Source organism: Heterocephalus glaber, unplaced genomic scaffold, assembly GCF_053883595.1.
Source record: "Heterocephalus glaber isolate CG9 unplaced genomic scaffold, H.glaber_assembly_v1.0 deba00000621, whole genome shotgun sequence".
Taxonomy (NCBI): Eukaryota; Metazoa; Chordata; class Mammalia; order Rodentia; family Bathyergidae; genus Heterocephalus; species Heterocephalus glaber.
Window position 1 is genome coordinate 29,287,254 of NW_028258153.1, and position 13,478 is coordinate 29,300,731.

At 39.3% G+C, this 13,478-nt stretch overlaps 1 pseudogene; it reads right to left on the minus strand.

Annotated features, from left to right (window-relative positions):
- Positions 1-10,777: 10,777 nt before the first annotated feature.
- LOC147829415 (eukaryotic translation initiation factor 2 subunit 2 pseudogene) lies at positions 10,778-11,818 on the minus strand (annotated as a pseudogene).
- Positions 11,819-13,478: the final 1,660 nt, after the last annotated feature.

Sequence of the window (13,478 nt, forward strand, 5' to 3'; positions counted from 1 at the left end):
AGAAATTAAAGTATTTTCTCTTACTTTGATGCAAACTGTTTTGCAACATGTTTCAGACTGCAAAGAGTCCATGAGACAAAATTGTTGCTGGATCTTGCTCAGGTTTGACAAGACCTTGTAATGTATATGTGCTTATCAAAATAGGAAATATCCTATATGTTAAATGTTGGCATATCAATGTAGATAAGTATTTATACATCTTTAAATTATAAACAATTGCAATGAAAGCTGTCTTAGTATCTTCTTAGGATATATTTATGATGTCCCCTACTTCCATTTCTTCATTCATTCAACAAATATGACTGCATATCTACTGTATGCCAGACACCTTGCTAGATGTCTATGTAATACGAATAGTGAGAGTCTTAGATTTTTTTGTTTGTTGTAACACCATTGCCATGGGTAAGCTATAAATACATTGTTATTATATATATATTTCAAAAAGCATACCTCTAATGATATTCCACTTTAATAGACATCAGGACCTCTATTACCATTTTTGTTTAATATCTCTGAGGTTTAATTTCAAATCTATGTTTTGCTTTTATCCTTGACTCTTAAATACAGACACATATCTTGAGATCTTCCTACTTCACAGAGAAAGGCATTAAAATGTGAAATCTCTAATTCCGACTCCCCCAGTACAAATTTCTTTAGTTTTTTTTGGGGGGGGGTCTTATTTTGCAGTTCAGGCTGTCCTTACCATGTAGCCCAGGTTGGCCTTGAACTCATGGTGATCCTCCTCCCTCAGCCTCCTGAGTGCTGAGATTACAGGCATGCACCACCATGCCTGGTAAGTTTTTGTTTATTTTTATCTCCTTTTCTACCTTATAGGTGAAATTTTGCTTTTCTTTTTATATTTGATGCTGTTGCCTGTTTCCTTTTTCTCAAAATCTCTATTGCTATAGATTTCATGACTACACACTTCTGGTTCTCTTCTTAAAGGTCAGTATTTAAATTCCTTTTTGGAGTCAGTTTTCACCATTTGCAGTTTAATTGTTGGTATAACCCTCTACCCTTTGCTTACTTCTTTTCTCACAGAACTTGCATTAGTCAGTTCAGGCTGCTGTGCCAAAGTATCATAGACTGGGTGGCTTATAAACAGAAATTAATTTCTTACAGTTCTAGAGGCTGGAAATCTGTGAACACAGAGCCCATGTGGTCATATTCTGGACCTTCCTCTAGACTACAGACTATCATTTCTATTCTTGTGCGTCAGAAAGAGAATATAAGAACTCTCAGTGTTCCCTTTTTGTAAGTGCACTAGTCCCGTTCATGAGGGTCCTACCCACAGGCCCCTCCTCCAAGCCCCACCTCCTAATACTATTATTTTGAGAGTCATGATTTCAACATATAAATTTGGAGAGAAACACAGTCCATTCCAGAAGTCCTTCTCCCATCTTACCCATTCAACTGATTTTATTTACATTAATAACTTGGAAATCTGTATCCCAGTGAAGGTATCTTCACCTTGCCTCAACTTGTGTATCCAGCTGCTTTCTAGATGTGTGCACCTGAATATATCATGAACAATGTAAAGTCAGCAAGTCCCACACTAAGCTCTACAATTCTCATTCTGCTTCAAGAACTATTTAACCTGAAATTTTAAAAAATTATTTTTGGCCTATCTTTTGACTTTGCTGCAGAAAAAACAAAAACTTTCGAGCTAATCCCTGTAGTCATTTTTAGTTATTGAATTCAGCTACTTCAGAAGTTTTTCAGTAACAGATTGGTAAATGTCTGTGTCTTTACATTCACATTTTTTCCACATTAATTGTCCTTGCTTAAGGGAAAATATTAATTTTTTCCCTTTAAAAACTTTTTCATTTATAACTTTGATAATTCTTTTTTTTTTTGGTACTAGAAATAGAACTCAGGACCTTGTGATTGCCAGGCAGGCACAGCACCACTGAGCTACATCCCCAGCCCATAACTTTGATAATTCTTTAGCTATCTTTTTTGCTCCTGAAACTGAAGTTCTGGTTTCAGCATCTGCCATGGTCATTTCCCTTTACTTTTTTTTTTTGGTACCAGGGATCAAACTCAGGACCTTGCGCTTTCGAGGCAGGCAGCGGAACCACCAAGCTAAATCCCTGGCCCCTCCCTTCACTTTTATTTTAATAACTTAGTATTAGGTCCTTTAAGCTAAATGTTTTCTGTAATTTTGGGGGGGGGGGAACCAGCGATTGAACTCGGGACCTTGTGCTTGTGAGGCAGGCAGCAGCACCTTTGGGCTAAGTCCCCGTCCCTTAAGCTAAATGTTACTATAACATTTTTATAAGTGTACTTGATTTAGATTGCTAATATATGTCAACCACAGTTTATATATTTTACATATTAAAGTTACATAATGACCTTGAGAAGCCAATATCCTGTTTATTCAGATCCTTTATTTATAGGGTTCAAGTATCTCCCTAACAGTCTCAGAATTAGTATGGTGTTATAGATGGCACTTTTCATCTAAGAACATAACTTGGGAATGTAAATATACCCTGCCTGATTCGTTCACTCTTTAGGAAAGGTTGTTAGTTGCTAATCCAGTGAAAGAAGTTAGAGGTTAGGAAATTCAGGAGCCAGGAACAATGTTATTTTGATTTTTTGTGTAGGTTTTTTTGGTACCAGGGATGGAACTCAGGACCTTGAGCTTGCGAGGCAGGCATGGTGCCACCGAGCTAAATCCCTGGCCCAGGAGCAATGTTATTTTAATCAGAAGACTGAGTACTCTATTTTTGTGTATTTCATGTTATTTAATACATCTCAAAAATATTGTAAGTGCAGATTTGTCCAGTGAGACTAGACCCAATGATTTTTGAAATGTTGAAGAAAAATATGGCTAAAACTACCATTTAAAATTTATGGGCAGGAAATTGTTGGCAGGAGCAGGGCTGGGGTGGTGGCAGACAGCCAGGAAGGACCCAACTAGAAGATGAATTTTACTGTTACTCAGTTATAGAGTATTGGCAAATGCAGTCATCAGCCTCATGATATTATTCCACTCTTAGAAGTTTTTGAATATATAGATCAAGGTTGAAACAACCCTAACCCAAAGAGTTCTTAGAGATCTTTCTAGCTAAAAATAAGTTAAAGACAAAATACACATAAGAAAAATATGCATGTAAGAGCCTTTTGCTTCACGAGTGGGCATTGCTGGGCTGGGGATTTAGCTCAGTGGTTCAGGTGCCTGCCTTGCAAGTGCAAGGTCCCAAGTTCGATCCCCATACCAAAAAAAAAAAAGGAATGGCATTGCTAAGAATTGAAAATGTCCAAAGTGAAGATCATCTATCTATCTTCTTAACTAGCTTATTTTTACAAAGTTTGAAGTTATCTGTGTATTCCTTTCGTTGAATTGGTATGTCTGTTATAAAAGGTAAAGTTTTTATGATAATGTGGAACTAGAACAATTACTTCTAGACCATTAAAATTTTCCTTAAGACACTTGTCCTTGTAAGTTGACCTTGCTCGATGTTGGAAACTTATAGGATATATAAAACCAATTTTCCTTTCTTTATCCCTGAGGACTTACTTCATTGTCACATTTTCAACATCCAGGTAAATACACACCTTCAGATGTGATTTATTTAATTACTCTCCATGGGAGACTTGGTCCTAGGAAAATTGTTTTGGAAGTATGATGTATGCTTGGTAAACTAAAGATTTTTCTAAACTCAATACACACTTTTGTTTCTATAGTGGGTCTAGATACAAACGAATACCTAGCTCTTTTGTCCTCCAAAAATAAAGTCACCATAAAATAACTTCAGAGCTTCAGTGTTCTAATTTAGATATGTTTCTTTGTCTTTTTGTGTGTTTGTTTTGGTTTTGGTTTTGGTTTTTTGAGACAGAGTCTCACTATGCAGTTCAGGCTGGCCTTGAACTCACTAGTAGCCCAGGCTGGCCTCGAATTAGCCACAGTCCACCTGCCTCAGCTTCCCGAATGCTGGGATCACAGATGTGTGCCATCTTTGTCTTTCTAGATAGAGGTTAGAGAAGGTGTGTGGAGATGATGGTATTTTAGGTATTGAGACAGTATACCAAAGCAGTTGCTTACTTTGTTTCTGAGTCATTCTCTCTGGTTGGTGGAGGGACAATGTTGAGAGATGCTGGCAGGAGGTGAAGAGTGAATGAAAAGAGATGCTGACAGTACACTTTTTGGTGAGATTTTGTGAGGTGTAGACTTTAGAATCTAGGCAGCAGAATGTTGTGGATGTGGTGAACAGGCCTTTCTCCCCATGTCTGCACATGTGCAAACAGTGGCTCTGAGAGTATCAGGGGGCTTCACCCTTGGTGTGAATAGTGGGAAGCCCATGAGGGGTGCCCTCAGCATTGGCCTCAATGATCCTCCTTTAAGCAGTGTCAAAGGTATTGGACAATGGCCAGGCCCAACTGAAGTAGAAGAGTAAAGCATGATGGATCCCAAGTAAGAACTAGTTTATGAACACCTGTGAGGCATAGTACCAGTGTCATACCATTCCAGGGGCACCATCCACGTTTACTCAGTGTGACTCAGGTATACTATGGGAGTAACATTTATCCAAAATACAATGTCAGTTTTGCCCCTGGAATTGAGAAATGTGGCTGCCTGGTCTTGGGAAGCATCCCTTGTGGAGACTCCCAGAAATAATTACAGGCTACTTTTTATGAGCTGCTGAGGTTCAAACTCAAACTGGTAAAAACTCAAGCCCTTATGATTTTGAGTTTTGAGCTAATATACCTCATTTTATCCCTGTGGTCTGATAACATCTGGGAACACTCTTGTCAGAGCTTGTCATATTGTCGTAAAGCAAGACCCAGCTGAAGTCCAAGCAGTGTTCTAGATTCAAGTGTATCTGGAAGACTGGTAGATCATGCTTTTTCCAACAACTTATTTGCATGAGGGCTTGTTGTACCTTGTAGGTTGGTCAAGGGTTTCAAAATAGTATATGTTGTCATTTAAATTATTCTCCATTTCTATTCATAACTGGGTTTAAAGAAAAGCTGCAAGAATTTGCTTTTCAGTTAAATCTGTTCATCATGGAGCTTATAACAACCTCCAGTGGGAAAACCAGAGTGTAGACTATTCTTCAGAAAGGCTATGAAATCAGAAGAAGAGAATTCTATGCCTTTGAGAAATATATCGTGGCATAGTCTGGGCCCTGAGAGACAGAAGACTTGACCATGGGTCCAGAAATGACCGTTAGGGGATATGTCAGACATAGTAAGTCATAAAGACAGATGGGCCCAGGAGCTATTTATTAAAAATTTGAAGTATTACATTCAGGATAAAACTTAACCAAGCCCAGGGCCGGGGACTTAGCTCAGTGGTTTCACTCCCTGCTGCGCAAGCACAAGGACCCGAGTTTGATCCCTGGTACCAAAAACAAAACAAAACAAAACTTAACCAAGCCCAGAGGGCACAAGAAAATGCAGATACAGATAGGACAAACCCCTTGGTCACCTATCATGGTTGCACAGGTACTCTTCCATTAGGTTAAATCTATGGCTGCGTGTGCCCAGGTCCTATAAAGCAAGCTGAAGGAGAAAGAGTGTCAAGAGGTTATGTGGGTGCAAACTGAAGATGAATGTGGCTGCATTATATCTACCTTTAGGGATGGCTTTGAACAAGGATGGCCAGGGAAAATCTTCCCGATAGGCAAGTTGTGAGTCCACTTTGTGTGGAGAAGTGGCCATAGATAAGAATATATATGCAGATTTGTGGGTAGTGGTCTATGATCAAGGGCATAGACATAAAGTACTGACAGATCAGAGACAAGGAAGTATAGGGAAGAGGCGTATGAATAGATAGATTAGACTGTTGGCACAAAATATGCCAATCTTTATATCAAATGTGACACCTGCCAGAGAGCATTCAGTGTGGTCGTAAGGCACATGATGGCTAATTTTATGAGTCAACTTGAGTGGACCACAGGATGCCCAGACATTTGGTCAAACATGTTTCTGGATGGGATTGACATTTAAATTGACATGGCTGGGGATTTAGCTCATTGGTGCTGCCTCCAGCCTCGCAAGCACAAGGTCCTGAGTTCGATCCCAAGTACCAAAAAAAAAAAGAAAGAAAAGACAAGACATTTGAATTGATAGAATGAGAAAGCAGATTCTCCTCACTAATGTGGGTAGGCGTCGTCCACTCAGTTGAATGCCTGAATAGAACAAAAAGGCTGCTATTCCCTCCTGCTTGATTCCCTTGAGCTAGTACATGCCCCCCCCCCCTTTTGGCCCTACTCTTTTACTGAGACATTGGCTCTTCCTGGGTCTCAACCATGCTGATCTTTGGTCTAGAACTATACCAAACTAGAACTTCGAGAACTCCTAGGTCTCCAGCTTGCCATCTGCATATCTTAGGGCTTGTCAGCACCCATAATTCTCGATATCTATACCTACATTTATCTCTAGCTATCAATATCAGGCCCTGAAAGCACAAAAAAGTCATAGTGGCCTAAATACCCATCTGCACTCCTGCTACATTGCCTTTTCTTAATAGATAGCTATATGCCAGTCAGTATAGAAATGATAATTCATTTAATCTTCTGAACAACACTGTAAATATGTTATAAATATCTTGCCCTGGATATATATATTATATATAATATCTATATAATATATATATAATATATATATTATATATATATATATAAATAATTGATCAGTATACCTACTTCTAAGGTATAAGGTCCATTGGGTCAGTGGCTCCAGTTTAGTGTTCATTCACATTCAAAATATATAATTTATTCCCAAAAACTGTCTTGATTATGCAATGTAGCAGTGGGCCTTTTAAATATCTATAGTGCAGAATTGAGAAAAGTACACAATCCTTTCAGCATAAGTACTGGTACCCATACTTCCTCCTTTATATTCAACACATGCTCCTGGCCTTCATTAGTCACTTTCCTGTCAGTGATACTCAACATTGACATCCACAACTTAAAGGAGGAAAGGTTTATTTGTCTCATAGCTCCTACTAGGTTCAATCCAAAGTCAGCTGGCTGCAAGGCAGAGACACATGGTAAAAGGGCATGGCAAAGGGAGGTGCTCAACTCATGACAGCCAGGAAGCAGAGAGAGAAGGGAGGAGCTGGGAATAAGAACACACTTCTCTTGGTCACATCACCAGTGACTACCTCCACCAGGCCATATCTCCTAAGAACACATTCATTCCACTGATGAGTAAAATGTCCCTATAATCCAGTCACCTTCCAAACACATGAGACTTTGGGGGGACATTTTAGATCTAAACCATAAAACTGCCCCTGGTCTCCAAAAGGCTCATGTCTATCTCATTATGCAAAATGTATTTAGTCCATCTCTAAGAGCTGTCAAATTCTTAAATGTTCCAGTATTGCTGAAAAGTTCAAGTCAAAGTCTCCTCGAAGATTCAGGCTAAAATCAGCCTCGAGCCCCTGTAAAATAAAAAAAAAGTTAAATACTTTTCAACATACAATGACACAGAATAAATATTCCTACTACAAAAGAGGGAAATAGGGGGATAGGAAGGATCGGGACCAAAGCAAGACTGAAACCGAGCAGGATAAACATTAAATCCAATAGCTCCATGTCCAGCACCCAGGGCAGGTTGTGGTGAGATGTGAGATCCAAAGGCTGTACAGCCCTGCCCCAACAATCATGCCAGTTGCAGCCCAGGTGGTCTTTCTGGAGATTGGCTCCTGTCACGGCTTGCATTTTCCTCAGAAGACATTCCATGTTCCTGGCATCTCCAACTTCCTGGGGTCTTCACTGCAATTTTGGCTTCACTTTCACAGCTTCATGTACTGCCCTTTCAGGGGCACACTGCTGGCCTCCAAGGCCTTCTTGTGAATGATGCGTCATGACCCCACAACTCTCGCATTCTTCCATGTGGATGATGCTAAGGTCTGCCATAAGCTCTAGCAGTAGCTTGGCCTTCTTGGACCCTGACTGCAGCAACCTCTGAGTACCTGGATTGCTGAACTTGAGGAAGCACTTCCCTAGGTGTCTGAAAGAGCAGGACATCCAGGAACTCTCTTTGTAAAGTGAAGTCTTTCAGAGGAGTTTAACCTTTTAAGCCCTTGAACCTGTGAAGATTGGGGCCTGGCCTATTTCTGAGATGCCTTCAAGCCATTTTTTCTCTTGCCCTGGTGCAAAGTATTTGGCTTCTTTTTAATCCTAATCTTTTCAGCAGCCAGGATGTCCTTGTCCCCAACTTTGCAGGGGCTTCCTTTCTGGTGAAACTACAAAATTTTCACACTGCTTTTTGCTCCAGGTTCTCTCTATAGGTCTGGCTCAAAGCAGCCAGCAGTACACATGCCGTAGCCTGAACATTGGGCTGCATTGAAATTTCCTGCAACTGATCAATTAATCCACCACCTTTAAATTTAGCTTCACACAAAGTCTTCGGACATGGACAAAATGTAGACAAATTCTCTGCCACGATGACACACACATGGCCTGTAGTTCTGTTTCCAGTACAGTCCTCATTCCTAACTGAAACCTCATGACCCTTGCCTTTACTATCTGCATTCCTATCAGCATTCTGATCTTCTGTGACCAGTATAAAAACATCAAGCATGGCTCACAACATTTTAGGACTTCTTTAGGCTTTGTCTCCAATCTTTTCCAGATGCCTACCACAAACCAGTTTCAAAGGCTTCTATACCACAGTCAGATTCAATCTCCTCCTCCTTACCTCTTCCTCTTCCTCCTCAATCCCCAGTTAACCTTTTTCACATGCTTTATCTTTTATTTACTTTCTCAGTCACATATGATATTTATCAACATACAAGACACATCAGAGCACATTCAACTTAATTACACCTGTGATGACTCTTCTTCTGAAGTTCAGGGTCTAGGCCTGCCTTCTACATGATTCCAGGTTCACCCAACGCAGTAAATTGGTTCCTCTCCTCTCCTATTTTTACACATCTCAGAAAATGGAGAGAGGTAATTAAATAATCATTCACCCAATTATTCAAGCCATAAACTTAGGAATCATTATTAAATTCTCTTGTCCCTCTCCATAGCACCAAAGCAGTACCTCTACCTCCAAATCACTACCCCCTAACACATGTTCTGAATCTTTCTGTTTCTTCCCTTGTCACTGCTACCACTCTTGTCTAAATTGTCATCATCTCTTACCTATGTATTTCAATTACATCCTGATGGACTCCCTGCTTTCACAGTTGTCACCTTATGCTGCAAAGTTCACCTGGCAGCCACATGATCTTCTAAATCTGCAAGTCATTTTATCTTACTTTCCTGCTCAAAATTATCCAATGGCTTCCCCATGCATTTAGAATAAAGCCCAAGTTGCATATCTGGACTCAACAGGTCCTATATGAACCAGACATCCCTTTCTTGCCAATCTTGTCATTTATCTCATTCACTGGTATATTTTCATCATAGTTTTTTTTTTCTATTTACTTGCTTGGTTTTGTTTGTTTGTTTTTTGTTTTTTGGTACTGACCTTGTGCTTGCCAGACAGGTGTGGTGCCACTGAGCTACATTCCCGGCCCATGTGTGCTTGTTCTAATATGTTTGTGAACTTAATGATTTGTGTACCATGTAATTGAACCAGACCTTTATATGTGTGTTACAGAGTGGGAAATTAGGAATTCTTTGGACAATTAACCTATTAAAACTGCAGGGTAGGGCCGGGATTTAGCTCAGTGGTTCTGCCACCTGCCTCGCAAGCACAAGGTCCTGAGTTTGATCCCTGGTACCAAAAAAAAAAAAAACAAAAAACCGCAGGGGAAACTTGTGCATCTGTGGTCAGCTGATTTGGTACAAAGGTACAAAATACAAAGGTACCAAAGACCAGTAGGTAAAGAATATTTTTTTTTTCATAAATAGGACACACACGTGTAAATACTGAATAGTTTCTCTGGTGTGAAAAACTAAAAGTGTAAATAAGGATCAAAATGTATAATTGATAATGTGAAATAGGAAGAAAAGGTCTAAAGGATTAGGGGAAGTGGGAGAGGTAGGGGAAAGGAAAGAAGGGAAAAGAAAAAATATGAGAAAAGGAAAAAATGGAAACAAAGTCCTTGTAAATAGGGAAGGGTAGCGGGGGTGAAGGAAGGGCAAGGGAATGGGGAAAAAATAAGAACCAAGATACATCATGTAAAGGTACAAGCTCCCAATGATAAATGTAAATGTATTGTATAGCTAAAATGTACCAATAAACTTAATGGCAAAAAAAAGGAATAGTTTTTTTCAGTAAATGGTGCTGGGACAACTGGAAACCCACATGTAAAACAATGAACTTAGATCCCTACTTCATACCGTATTCAAAAATTAACTCAAAATATATCAAAGATCTAAAGTATTCTGAGCTTTCTATTCCTAATAATGCTGTTTGACTTTTTTGCCCTCATAACTATTTTGTATGATATTATACTTAGGGTTTTTTTCTCATTAATATGTGCTAGAATATTTGTTTTTCCATCACTTTATTTTCACAAGTTTTGTATACTTATATTTCAGGTATGTCTCCAAAGTGGCATATACCTTTCTTTTTCTTTTTTTTTTTGTAAGAATCACTGTTATAATAACTTTAATTTATCTTGTGTTTTACAGAAGTCTATGAACGATTTTTAAAAAGCACCTCCTTACCCCATCTTGTTTCTCTGACAGTTGTTAAAGTAGGCAATAAGTATGTCAACAGCTTGAGCATCGGCAAGGATTTCAGATCAACCAACCACTTGCCAAAGAACTTGGCAGCTTTTCTATCTTGTTTTTAATACAATGATATATCCACTCTGATGGTAAGCCTGTCCAGCCAATTCCTCAGAACACGCTTTGCAAAATCAGTGGTGATTAGCAAATTAGTTAGCTTTGGCATGGAGCTGTGCTCGCTTGCCTGTGACAGCCTGGAAGCCAGTTTTGATACTGGCAACAAAGCACCGAGAATGACAAGTTTCACACTGTAAGAAATAGAGCCGGGTGTCCTTCTGTAGAATTGTGTCCAGTGATCGGCATGTGTGACAAGTGACATATTCCTTGATATATCTTCTTAAGACATTTTCTATCTGTTGGAATCTTCCTTTAATTACAAGTTGGTTATTACCATCTATAGAACCACTTGTACCCAATTCTGCCAATAAAAATGCAAGGAGATGTTTGGGCTGACGATGTAATAGTTTACAGATATCTGTAAAGTTGACAAAAGAAGTTTTCTTGGTTCCTACTCAGATGACCTGTGGAGGTTTCATGACAAATTTTCTTTTTTCTCCAGCAACCATATCTGGATTCTTTTCCCTCATGATGTTGAACACTCGATTCAGTAGCTCTTCATATGTGTAGTCTCTCTCTGAGCCTGCCCAAGCAGGGCCTGTCTGGTTACTGAATGAGATACCATCATCTTTTTTGCTGTCTTCATCTTCTAAAGCTTCTTCCTTTTCTAGTATTTCATCCTCATCTGGGAACTTGACATTCTTCTTTTTCTTCTTTTTATTGCCAAGCATAATATCAAGGTCATCCTCTGGTTCAGCTGGGTCTTGGATATCACTTTCAGTCTCAAGATCCTTTATACTCTCTTCAGCTTCATCAATATCAAATATCTTTTTTGTTTTTTTCTTCTTTTTCTTTTGATTAAAGAAATTCAAGTCATCTAGATCATCAGAAGCATCTTTCTTCTTACTGTCCTCTTCATCAGCTTCCACATCTTTGTCTTCAGTTGGTTCTGGCTCCAGTTCTTTTGTTTCTGAGGGCTGGGTTTCTTCTATCTGGGCATCCCCTTCCTCATCTAACATAAAGGGCTTCTTCTTCTTCTTTTTCTTCTTGCTCATAGTAGGATCAAAAATCATCTCGTCCCCAGACATGGCTGCAGCTCTAGTGGGCTCAGTACGGATGGGAAGTGAGACAGGTCAGCCCCAGACCCTGGCGTCAGCGCTGCTCTTGCCAGTACACTTCCCGGCATATACCTTTCTTGTTGAAGCAAACTTAGAGTTCCTGCCTTTTATTCAATGACTTTAATGCATTTTATTCATTATGATAACTCATATATTGGGTATATTATTATTTTTGGTTTATTTTATTTTATTTTTGCTACCAGGGATCAAATTTGGGACCTTGTGCTTGTGAGGCAGGTGGCAGAACCACTGAGCTAAATCCCTGGCCCAGGTTTATTTTATTTTAATGACATACTTTGAATTATTTTTATATATCTTATTCTGTACTTTTATAATAACGAAGCTTTTATTTTCAACCTTCATCCTAATATTTCAATATTTATAGACCCTGTTTTTCTTTTTGTAGTTGTTTCCCTTAAATTTTTCACTTGTGAAGTTGGAGTACAGCTCAAGGATCGAGTGCTTGGCTAGCATGTACAAGGCCCCGGGTTTGATCTCCAGCCCTGAAAAAATTAGCATATATATATATATATATATATATATATATATATATTTTTTTTTTTGTACCAGGGATTGAACTCAGGACCTTGTGCTTGCGAGGCAGGCAGTGGAACCACTGAGGTAAATCCCCGGCCTTAGCATATATACTTTAAAAAGTATATTAGTCAACTTTCCCATCAAGGGGTCACAATAGCTGACACTCACCACTTAAAGGAGGAGAGGTTTAATTTGGTTTGCAGTTTCAGAGGGTTCAGTCCATGGCAAGCTGGCTTAAGGGGAGGAACACCACGGCAGAAGGGCATGGTGGAATAAAGCTCCTAGTTAAATGGTTGCCAGAAAATGGAGCAAAGTAATAGTACCAAAGAGACCAGTGACCAGGTGTAGTACCTAGAGCCACACATCCATGACCAACCCAGACACACCAGAAGGGTGCTTAACTAATCCCCTAGGTGGCTTACAAGCCCAAGTTGACAATGCAGCTTAACCATCACACAAAGTGTAAAGTTAATATCCTTATTATCTTGGACAACTCAAGGATCTCAGAATGCTTTTATCTTAATCATGAGTGAGATCAGCCAAAGTTGGGCAATAAAGATCTCCAAAAGTTCTACCTTCAATAAAAGCAGTTAGAACATTGTAAAAAATTATCAAAATCAACTTTTTCAGGATTCTGGAAATTAACCAAAGGTTGCAGCAACCAGGGAAATTTATTCAAGAAAAATGATCGAATGTTTTAAGAAAAGTGAATTTTGTGGCATTTAAATTTTCCTCATTTTCATTCCCCTGCCCTGGTTGCATGATACCCTTGAAAACAGCCTGTAATTGGAAAAACCAGTGACCTGGCAGCTGCAAGAGAGGGAAGAAGTAGGTTGAGGCTCCTTTAAAGCCCCAGTCCCAGATAACCATCTTTGTTTGACCTGTCTGGTGATTCTCTATAGAACGCAATTAAAAGGCAGTCATTATTTGACCCCAATCAATATGCATCCGATGTGAACAGTCTTTTTCCTATGGACATTTGTTGAAAACAATCAGAAACTGTGAACTGCATGTAGTAGTGAATAACATGCAGTTGGAGCGTGTGATAGGATAACTAAAAAACTTAAAAGGAGGGGCTGGGGATTTAGCTCAGTGGTTTCGACACCTGCTGTGCAAGCGCAAG